At 32.3% G+C, this 12,552-nt stretch overlaps 1 protein-coding gene across 2 annotated transcripts in view; it reads left to right on the top strand.

The window, feature by feature from the left end:
- The first annotated feature begins 392 nt into the window (after positions 1-392).
- The window catches only part of NTN5 (netrin 5), a 327,955-nt gene continuing 315,795 nt past the window's right edge, over positions 393-12,552 (top strand). For both annotated transcript variants that reach the window (XM_073656246.1, XM_073656245.1), the window contains exon 1: positions 393-656. The gene's annotated coding sequence lies outside the window, so the exon portion shown is untranslated. The remainder of the gene's footprint in view (positions 657-12,552) is intronic.

The following is a 12,552-nucleotide window of genomic DNA, read 5'->3' on the forward strand; positions in this document are numbered from 1 at the left end:
AATAAAAATTGTGATGTGACATCAGCAAAAATCTAAATTTGTTCCCCACATAGTCATTAGTTGCAATTTTAGAAACACAGCATTGCATTCTTATATTACACTAACACAAGTCACCTAAATGAAACATCAGGAAAGGTATCTAAAATAATCTTTTATCTGTTCCAATAAATAAATGCAAATTAAATTAGCAGAGTTTCAGCATATGGTTCAGTCAACTGGGGATTATGAAACTGCCATGAGATCATTTCCCAGCAGTATATTTACTAAACCATCACCTATGCTGGTTTTCTCCATCTGTCTTCGTCTTTCACTATCCCCCCCTCCAGTGGACACACAGTGCTAGAACTCCACCCATTCCCTCCTGTGATGTAATTAGTTTGTCTTTCTGAATGGTGCTACCATCCAACCCTAGTATCAAATAAAACAACCCCTCCTCAATAGGTTGTGCTCTCCAAACATTTCTGCCTAGAAAAGGAATCCACACTTGAAGTATATATGCTTTCCTCTCAATCCTTAGTCTCTGTGTGACACACTCCTAGAAATGGAAAACTTTCTGTCCTAAGTTGTAGCAGAGCTATGGGTGATTTAAACCAAATGAGAGAAAATTAAAACCACTAAAATTGGAATCTTCAAGGAAAGCAGATGTCAACAACATGGTAAGTGACAGATGCAGCTTTGTGATGATGTTATCTTCCAGACCTAAACTTTTTAACTGTGTTTATTTGTAAAACATTTTCCTGCCTGTTGCATTTAACTCTTTTATGTCTAAACTAAAACTACATAGCACGTCTCTTCCACAACCAGCCAACACTGGTATTTGAATCATTGTGTGAATTCTGAGAAATAAATATTCACAAATAAACAAGCAGAAGTGTAGGTAAGCAGAAAGTTATAAAGGAAGAATAAACATTACTGGTTTGTTTTAGTGACCTACCCTTTGTAAATAGGTAATGAGTTAACACTTTTCAATTGAGATCCTAGTATTAATTACCCTTTATATATTTATTTTACTGTAATCAGATTCTGAAGGTGAGGTTCATGACTATTATTAATAGAGCCCCAAGTATACACAGAAGTAATCCATAAATAATATCTATCTATACATAACTGTATGGACTGACATACAGCTTAAATTATCACTATATATGACATCTGGGAGAGTGTCACAATCACACTGTGTGTCATACTTTCTAAGAATGTTTCTATTAATTTATTAATAATGAATGCTAAAACAGCAATATTTTACTATTTATTGGGTATTATCAAATGTACTGTTACACTAGGAAATTGAAGAAAATATTCACATTAAGAAACTATATTTGAACCGCAGACCAATTTGTCATACGTGATCTTGTATCCTATATGAAATCATGATTGTACTATATAAAAATATGCCACTTGTTATGAGGCAACAGCACATCTTCTTTTACAAGAGATGTGTCATTTTTCTATACCTTGACAAATAAGCATCAAAGAAACCATCCAATGGCTTTCTAAATAGCCGTACTGAACTGTAAGTTTTACTTTCTACTGCATTAGAGCTTTTTGCAGAAAAGTTTGTTTCCACAGCAGATCTACCTGTAAAAGATATTTACTAATGAGCAGGTGTTTTATTTGACAAACAGCTTCCCAATATCCCCATGGATTTAGTTCACAGATTTATTCAGTTTAGAGAATGTTGAAATTTCTACTGTTACAACTTATTAAGACACTTTTACAAGCATGACATGGACTAAATTTTGAAATGCAATGAAACTTTGCTTAATCCTCTCCTTTAAGGATAAAGGTTTTAGACAGCTTGGTCTGTCTAGTTTACATATTAACTGCAATAGAGGAGCAGAATCTAAGCTTCAAAGGAAGAATCATGCTAAATAGTCACTAGAGTGGTGTTTGTAAAGGCTGAACTGCTGCCTAATCAAACAGAGATGCTATGGATAAGATGTATCAGTAAGATTACGCTTAAAGGATAGATACTCCATCTTCAGTATATTTTGTATTTTCAGTTACCACAAATTAAATCTATCTGTCTTTCTATCTGTTATACATGTATTTTTATGTATTATAGCAAATAATGGTGTGATGTGCATGGGTGTTGCTTAATACAGACCAGTCGGTATATCAGTGTATTGTAATACAAATAATCAGCCCAAACTATTTTCCATAAGTGCTTAACATCTTACACCTTAGCATTATGCCTTTCTTAATGTTACTTCATGGTAACGAGCCATTCATCCTGTTCACGTGAAGTTATTTTCATTTTTATTCTAATACCGGAAATACAATTGTAAAGCAGTATAAACGAGCAGTGATGCAAAACAGAATAAATTATTGCAGAGAATGCTTTTATGGATGTGCTCCGATTTTACATTGTGGTTGTGTGAAGCACGCCCAGTTACACTGTGATTTCACAGTTCTTCACTCAGGACAATGTTCCGTAACTTGGTAACACTAAAAGGGTTCTCAGAAATGGTTCTGTTTTTCTGCATACAAATGTCTCATGCATGTCTACACATTCATTTTCTGTCTGAGAAAGCGTACAGTACTATAAATAGGGAAAACTCATCTTAATTCAAGTTCTTTTATTCTCCTGGGTTGGCAATCTGTCCAAGTGTAGCAAGAGATTTTTGTAACTCAGGCATTGACCCTTTTCATATTTGAACATACTGACAGCTTCAGATACTAGGCTGCCCCTTAGAAAGAAGGGTTGGTTATGCACATTACCATTCTGTGAAAATCTGACTTTTATTATCATGATGTTACAGTGTTTTATAGAATGTGTAGTAATGTGGTGCTATCATTCATTTGGCATTAAAACTGATATTAGAAAGTTATTCATTCCGAGGTTGAACACTGAAAAAGCAGTGTATATTGTTTTAAGGGCCAGTCTGAGCACACAAACATTTTTCATATCAAATTAGTTTCAACTACAGTGGCAGCAATTGATGAAAATTGAAAACTTTTTCAATAATTACTTACACGCAATAATTATTGCTAGATATGATTGTAATAAGGCTACATGAATCTCATAGCCTTTAGTTCTGATGAAAACTACTAGGAATCTACAGATTCTGATTACATAATTTCCTGCATTTTGTGTAATTAAGTAGAAAATCAGCAAATCAGCTTGAGTTCTTAAGTAATGAAGCCTGTGTTCACACAGTGCTGCTACGGCATGGATTTTATTCCTACGATCATGGTAAAACTTTAGCGTTTTTTGCACAGTTTTAAAAAAATATTGCAAAATGGTGCATTTTTACCATGATTTTGGCAAAAAAAGCAACCTAAGATCATCCTAATATATTGATCATGGATGTATTGATTCTATCCACTCTCCAGATTACATTTGCAAGGGTAACTAGAATCAGACAAAGAAATAGTCATTATGTTCACATATTTCACAGATTTTTATCGTGAATCCAATATGCTGATAAAAATTATGTCTGTGAATTTTGTATAAGTTGCCTAGAAAAATAAAATCAAGTTGGCAACACTGATAGGAACACACAGAGTAAAATTCATAGATAAAAGAGAAAAGACTTGGAGATATCATAATCAGGTGAATGATTTATTTCCTTTTAGGGTTAGCTGGACAAAGAGACGTATTGATTGAAAATATTACCAGGCAATAAAGCCCGGTTTATCTGCACCTGATAATATATTGAAGTGTTAATGGCCATTTGTTGCCTTTTTCAGTAGCCATCAATGAGAAATTAATAGAATACACAATTGAGATACAAATATCACTACAGCATCAGTTGGTAAATAATTCATTTGAGAGGTTTATTCATTTTAACACATTTTTACATATTTATTTCTAAAATCTTCCATAAAACCGATAATGATAAGCAAAGAAGATTTATCATTTATCTAGCTTCGAAATCTCTATTTAATAATATTCTATGACAAGTTGTAGCACACATGTAAGACACGATACCATCAATCTCCGAACAGTAACACTATAGGTCAAGAGACTTTCCTTGCAAAGAGATTATAATCATTCATCAAACATTCATAACATAAATACAGTAATTAGACGTAATGCTAAACAGACACACTCCATTCACCTGTCATTTGTAAAAAAGAAAAACATGAAAGCTCCGTACTTAGCCTTTCCTTGTTTTCAAAAGATAGCTGCAAATACCTGTGACCTGGAATCTTACGAAGACGTTGCATTTCCCATGCTACAAATATCAGGAAAAAGTAAATTATATAAACTACTTAGTTAATGCTTACCTCACAAGTTAACGTTTTTTGCCGAGAGTCTTCACTGTATGTACCTCGTATTTACATGGTGATTAAGAGCTCTACTGGCCTTTTGTGCTGTATATAATTCAGTTGTACATTTGTTTACCACCTTATGCTATGCCATAATATTTAAAAGTTTTAGGCGAAAGCTCACAATCGCACTCTGATCTAAGGCACAGGTAGGTTCAATAAAATGACTATAGAAAAACACCACAAATTTCATATGCTTGCAACCATTAAAGGGGTTAATGTACATACAGATGTTATAGAGCTGAATTACAGTATATGTTTATTGCTGGATTAAAAAAAAACAATGTACAGGAAAAAAAAATCTAGCGTCATCTTTTATCTCTATTAGCACTTTATTTTGATCAACAGTGGCCACACTCTTACCAATCGTCATTATGGCATATTTCAGTTAGGGAATAAGTTTTGAATTGTTTTTTTTAGAGAGAATTCGTCAGTGGGCATATATTAATATGTGGAAGCCATATAACATGATTGATTGCAATGAATGAAACATCTTCCAGTCAACAGTGGCCCAAAACATTGAAATTCATATCATTGCTCACTTGAATCATGCATCTGTGTGTAGACATAGTCATTGAAGTCTAGGCCTGTATATCAGTATGCTACACTATCAGAACAGATTCAGTACAGATTCTTACCATGTTCTACAGCATTGTGGAGAACTGGTAGTGTCACATTGAATTATAAGGGTGGTGGCAGACATGCATGAGAACTTACAGACTTGACTACATAGAAGAAAAATATGTCTGCCTTGACAAACCTCTAATCCTATAGCTGAGGACTATTGGTAAGTTTTTAGTCTGACTGCTTGAGTTTCCAAACCATTTTCATTATTATGTCAATTATGGAATACACTACTGTAAATCTTGAAAACTAAGCACATTTTATTATAGTGGAAGCTAGCTTGTTAGTAAATCAAAGCAATTATCTTTACATTCACATAATACTGTTTTAGTTGTGCCAATCATGTAGAATTGTTCTACACAGTTCAGGAATGTTTATAGATTATTTCCCCTCAATTACAGTTTAAAATGCTAAGATCAGTATCATAAGCTGCTTTCTGGATTAATCAGTTACGCCAAGTATCTCATTTTGGCTTGTTTGTGTGATGTCGGGAAATGTGAACAGAATATTGGTCATGTTTCCCTATCTCACAGGAAATCTGTTTAATGGGAAAAGTCAGCAGGAGCTGTTCAAACATATTGGATTAAATGAAATGTATCACATCATCACACAGTAATTTGTTTTTTCCATGAAGTGTCAATTTCTCATTTGATTTAAAAAGTTGCTGAGTAATCTTTCTATATAAAAATACTTGCAGATTTTTATTGGTTTGATTTTGTATAGACACGACAGTCATTCTTAAAGAGATGTTTGAGCAATAAGCACTATCCGTATATCAGACAAGCTGTTAATGCAGCTTCAGATCACTGCTTAGTTGTACCACTGTTTTGTAATAAATCTAAAGAGCTGCGAATTACCAAAATTCCGGACCTATCAACCTTTAGGCATCAATGGAATACCCAATAATCGGTCGATTTTCGAATAGAGATACAATGAGATTTATTGTTCAAAAACACCTTTTGGGGTTCCAAGGTGCTTAAATATATATAGACAGAGAGATACATAAATATATATATATAAATATATATATACATATATATATATATATATATATATATACAGTATATATATAACAGTGTAGTATATGCATTGATAAACATAAAAAGTAATGTACTATAAAAAAACTGGTTAGTTCATGTTAAGATGAAAAAGCCAAACATCAAATTAAGTATTACTTATAGAACAAAACATAAAAAATGGATTAAAATCTGGTTATACTGTTGTTTTACATTTTGCTGTATTTTCATACCACATTATTTTCTCATGTAATTTTTCTGTCATTTACATTTCTAGGTGGTATGAATAAATAGATAAACAGAGTGATTGCTTAGTACAATTCTTATAGTTTATTAGCTTTCTTTCCATGATATGTACCCTCTTTAGTCTTTAAAAAGTCCACAACAGCTTTGTATAAGCATATGCAAGAAATAAACATGTCTTCAATTCAAGCTTCCCTTTGATGTACAGTTTGCTAACTGGTGAACCTTAAATGTGTTTTTCTTCTTAGTTTATTTTCAAAAGAACATAAAAATAAAAATTCTGATGAAAGTACAAATCCTACGATGCGATGTCAGCTCTTTGCAAATCTTATCAAAAGAAAGTTTAATTTACAACTGTTGCAATTTTTCAGAAATAATAAAAAATGTAAGCTTCTGAATTATTCTGTAGTCTTGTCAAAGTACTGTAGAGATAGATAGATAGATAGATAGATAGATAGATAGATAGATAGATACATGGGTAGCCATATCATTGGTGCAACTTGTGCAACCTTAGGCCTAATAGGTAAGGGGGCACATTTTCAACTCCAAAGCAGCAAACATCTTTTGTCACAGACACATAAATGAGTGCATTATGATGAACTATCTGACATGCAAAGAGCCTATATATTGTTCTTGCACTAGGGCCCTCTTCTGTCCATGTACGTCCTTGGATAGATAGATAGATAGGTAGACAGATAATGGATTCCATAACTGTGCATGCATATGGCTGCAAATTGAGGCATTATTGAAGGTAGAAACATGTATTACATTATTTAAGAATTGACTATATAATAAAGACGTAGACTTTATTATATAGTTATGTATTTATTATTTATTGATATAATTTATTATTACTTGAAAATAATGTATTATATTCTAAAAATGAATAGAAAACAAAGAATAAATCTAGGATTACGACATTTTAGTGTCCATTTAAAGGTCCTAAGACCCTGCAAAAATTGAAAATAAAATATCTAAAAAAGAGCCATTATAGAATGATCAGTGAAATGTACCATAATGGCATTATTTAAACTGTAGCTTATTATTAAATTCGCAAATCATTTGGAGTAACATATGAGCTGTGAATAATTTCTACCACATTTTTACATTCTGAAAAGTGTTACGAAACTATAATAAAATAACTAAGAAAATGACATCCTATAAATGAAAAGTCATACATGCACTATGTCAATCTTACATATGGAACATTCACACCATAATATATCTGTCCATGCTTTCCAGCTGTTTATCTGGGTCAGGAGCAGAGCAGGGAAGAGAAAAGTGGGTGCAACCGAGGCATGTGCTTCAAGTACTAAGTGCCATTCGGGGAGAAAATAAGCCTCCTTGCTATAGCCAAAGTAATTATATACAGTTTTGGGGCTGTAAACTTAACCTTTGTCCATGATTAAATAAAGTCTAACTACAGCTCTGATCTATACTGTAAAAGTAATTGTGTTTTAAGAATTTGAAAACCTAAATTTTCCAAAATGATAAAGCTAATACTACTACAACTACCACTAACAATAATAATAATTCTATTTGTTCTAAGGATATCAGAGAATATCAGTTTATCAACCATATGTCAAATACCTAAAACCTGTAATAACTGGGGAATGTTTCTCCTGTCCTGGGTGAAGGGATCCACTATTGATACCAACAGCAAGAGTAATTTTAATAATTGAGATATGTATTATTTTTGTAACAATGTATGCATAGTAGAATAGAATTAGGTTCCTACCCAACATCTATGCTTCCAATCATGTCCATGGATGCATGTCAGCTAATAGTGATTTGTATGTATAACATGGTGGAGAAGGGCACCAAGTAAATTTGCCATGGCTAAAACAAAAGCTCCATTGGCTTTCTTTAATCTAAGAAAATGGTACTTGAAGACATTTACAACTTGAGCAGGATATAGATGTCTAAGGGACACTGGTTTGGTTGATATTTTTGGTCATGTTGCAAGGCTAATTAAAGGCTTTAACATATATGGTAGTTACTTCTCATAGGTGAAAGTATGAAATCTGCTGTCTTGTTTTAGGAGGGGAGCTAAAGTGAATACTGGGTTATAAGAAAAAAAGTTATTCTTTGATGTGAGATATTCCATTTTTTATCACAATTGACTAGTGATAACCAAAATTAGTTTAATTAGTACAGCATGTTTCACTCGTATAAAACAATTGTTGAAGACACAATTATTATTTCAGTATCTATTATGTTTTTGGGGGGGAAATATGATTCCATTAAACAAAATTTACCTATTGGCAGAATTCCAGCTATCTAAAGATTTAGTTTTGTTCATTGTTATTTCTACAGATTTTACCAATTTACTAATTATTATTATTATAGGAAAACAGATGCCATTCACATTCAATATATTGTATTTTATAATTCTGTTAATAAATAGAAGTAAAAACAAATAACCCTCATGAGAATATCAATCTCATCTCAAGTGGAAGAACAGTTACTTCCCAACCCCCTTCATTGGCATTTGGATTATTTTCTAAGATCAATCACCTTTGTAAATGAACTGAAAACACAAACAAGGTTATATAATGTTACCATTCACTGCACAGGTTTTAACTTATGTAAAGAATAATAAAAAAGTCATGAGTAGAATAGTATTATTTCAATAAAAAAAAATCATTGCTGATTAGTTACAGTTCTCATCAATTCAAAGTACTGCTTAATATCTTTCACTCTCTTTTGTGTAATATATAATACACTGGTAATGTGCCAGTCAACCATGAATTCAAAAGTACCTTTCTTTTGGTAAAAAGACCAAATATGATGAGACAGAAAGTTAAAACGGGGGAGGGGAGGATTGCACTATACAGAGAGATCAAAATGTTCAGGAAACCAGACAATTGATTCCAACAAGTGAATTCCAGAGAGCCGACAACCACCAAGAAAGGAAGAAAAATTGTCCAGGCTAAAAGACTGTGAATGTTCAAAGGTTAACCTCTTCATGTTTGTGAAAGCATTGAAATCATGCAATTCATAAATATAGTCCATATGGTGGACTTCAAAATTCTTTAGAGCCTTAGTGCTGCTGAGCCACACACATTGATGATCCGAATACAAAGCCTTAAGTGTTGTTTTTATGATTCCCTCAGTAAAGCCCCTAGCTGTGTAATTTTACACAGAGAATAGGAAGATGGCAATATAAGGCGATCCACACACACGTAAGAGTATATACATTACTCCACTATATTTATACAATTCTGCTTTAGATTAACATACATTATACAATATGTCATTTTAAAACTGCTATCATAAAAAGTAAGCTTGTTTGGTGGCAAGCAAACTTGTACTATGTATAGTGTTTCTGAAGAAACGTGTGCCACAGTAGGTAGCTGGCAGACAATCAATATTACCGACTGCTTCCTTTCTTTTTTTCCAGCATGTATGAAAACAGAATAAAAAAAACAAAACAAAGAATTCAATATATTTATGCATATATATAAATATATGTATATATACATATATTTAAATATATGCCTGATGATAAGAATGCTTTGCACATAAATAAGTAAAAAAAAATCTATGAAAACATGAACAAATTTAACATATACATTAAACAAAATATTTCACATATATTCCAGTGACGCCTAACCATATTTTTATGTTATTAACAACTATATGCTGTCGGTGTCCATCCTAGTTTCGAAGCCACAATGCTGGTGAGATGTTCATTACTGTATTGTTTTCAATTAAATACAAAAAAAAATTAAAAATCCTAAATAATATCAATATATTCAAGGGAATATGTCATCAAAAATGAAAAATTGTTTAAATCAGGATTTTATATTACATACATTTTTGAATTTTTTTTTTGTATTTTCAATATCACCATCTATACTAAAATATCCGAAATTTGGAGTTTTTACACTGATTACTAGCATTAGTACTAGACTCACGCTTCCTGTTTTTTACAGACTTTTCAGTCATTTCATTTTTTAACAGCCAGAATTATAATGAAAAGTGTCACACTTTTCAAGGAATCGACCATTGGAAATACTGTAGGTAATGCTACTTTTCCGATCCTACATTTACTTCACAATGACCTTTGTACTGATGGGAGCATACTTTTTAGATACTTTAATACAATTCAGTAGGGTCTAAGTCAGTCTATTGAAACAGTAAATAAGAGTCTAATGTAAGGAAATGTGAAAAATGGCAATTTATTTTTTTAAAGTATAGATAGCAGAGATGATTGAATCGATTCCCTGCTTGTCAAATTCAAGTCACTTTTATGAATTTGGCAGGTCACAGATAATTAAAAAATGTGCAACTTGATTGCACAAATTAACCAAACCATGCCTGCTGCCTTTTTACATATTGCAAAAGATTTCATCTGTTACAGAAGGCCAATGTGACCTCAGGTGCAACTGCATTGGCTTCCTAATAATGCATTACAGCAATCACATCACATGGTATAGCACATCCAATCAGGGGGGACTATCATAGCTGGTATAAAAGCCAAGGCAGTGAAAGCAGCAATCATTTTAGAGTAATTTTTGGACACTGAGAGTTTGTCAGAGCTCACAGGTCAGCAATAGAGAGAAGAATAGAAATCCCTCAAAGATTGGATAAATACTGCAGAGCGTAATGCGTTGAATAGCTTCAGCACTATAGAAGATAAAAGTAATAGCCTTTAAATAATACATAGATTTAAGAGAGATAAGAGAGGTGCCAGCAGCAGTGCCAGACTCAGTGTGATTGATCAGTGATTTGGTGTAGATGGCATCAGTCCTACTGCATTTGACTTAGAAATACATATTTTTTTGTTTTCATTCATAATACATTAAAAAGCAGAAGCAGGACAGTACAATATTTCTTACAGAGATCCAAACATTAAATTAGTGTGTACTTGCTTGTCACAGACAACTGTACTAAGCTTTTACCTTTGTTGTACAATCATTTTTGTGAAGAAGGAAATAATTTTTTAAATTACTTCCACTCTTCAGCAAAGGTAAAATAATAAAAAAAAAGATTTTTCTTACATCAACATTCACATCTCCAGCCCTTCCGCTACTCACCAAACACACTTCCGGTTCTTGTCACATCTTCTGATCCCTCGCTGCTTGAGATGGAATTTTCAGGCCTCTTACACTGTGCTGGAGTTCTAGATGTCATAGCACCAGGGAAGGTTCTGTGAAGGCGCTGAGGAGGATGTCCAGACAAAATTTTGATCAAGTTATTTTTTTCAGCAGATTTTTACCAAGATTTTGGATCCTGGAAACATTTGTACAACATTTATTTATGACCAAATGACTATGTTGAGATCATTTCTGCTTATTCTCACCAAATTTACATTTTCTTTTTTGAAATGGCATTTATTCAAATAGTCATAGAAATACATTAATCATAGCTTACCAATTAGTTGAAATTGCACTGTGATATATAACAAGATGAATATATCACTTCTGTTCTAATTCTACTGAATTCTAGCCTCATGTAGTCTATCATGTGGTTGGAATAAAAAGTATTTTAAAGCAATTATTCAAGCATTTTACTGTAGCTTTTTACAAGAATTTATTTTTCTCAGCAAACACTGTACACATGCTGTGCTAGTAAAAAGCTGTCTTATGCTGCACGTGTTTATCTTTTATGATTCAGTTCTCACTTATTTATAATTACAATCTATATTTTATGAAACGCTATAATCCAGGCACTTAAACATTCCAATTTGTTTTAAAAGTCAACTATATTATCGGTGTACACATTTTGTCTGTTAAAATAAAATGTGCATACATATTGTGTTCTATATTAATCACTAAGGATATACAGTATATTATATTTATACTGTGTTCTAAATTATAATATTTTTAATTGTTCATAAAATATACATTGCTGCTGTTATTTTTCTGAACATTGAATTAAACCTTTTTTTACATTGGTATTCAACATTATTTATATAAAAAGTAAAATTAGGACAGTTAATGCTGAATTTTAATTTTATATTTCAGTAATGTTTAGTAATAAGTTACTGCAAACACTGTACATTTTCTAGGCTTCCAACATCTGCATTATGTTTTAGGCATCAAACATAGAGTGGAAAAAAGTCAAAAGCAGAATAAACGTGTGCCTGAAATCAATATGGTATGTGCATAGGGGCTAGAAGAGATGTTAGTTATGGTCCAAGACATGTTTTTACAGCATTTTACTATGTCTGTTATCCTGTTAACTAAACATCATTTAGTCATCATTTAGATTACAAGAGATATCACATTCTGCACCAATTTACTGCTAAAATAAACTGTTTACAAAAACACTTTCTTTGAATGTTTAAAAAATGTTAAAACTGCATTACTTTGCAAATATAATGTGAACATGACGGTTTAAGTGTTGTGCACGTGTGAACATAAAAAATAGGAAATGGATAGAATTT

This window comes from Phyllobates terribilis, unplaced genomic scaffold, assembly GCF_046119375.1.
Source record: "Phyllobates terribilis strain yellow unplaced genomic scaffold, ASM4611937v1 Scaffold_12__6_contigs__length_324123572, whole genome shotgun sequence".
NCBI lineage: Eukaryota > Metazoa > Chordata > Amphibia > Anura > Dendrobatidae > Phyllobates > Phyllobates terribilis.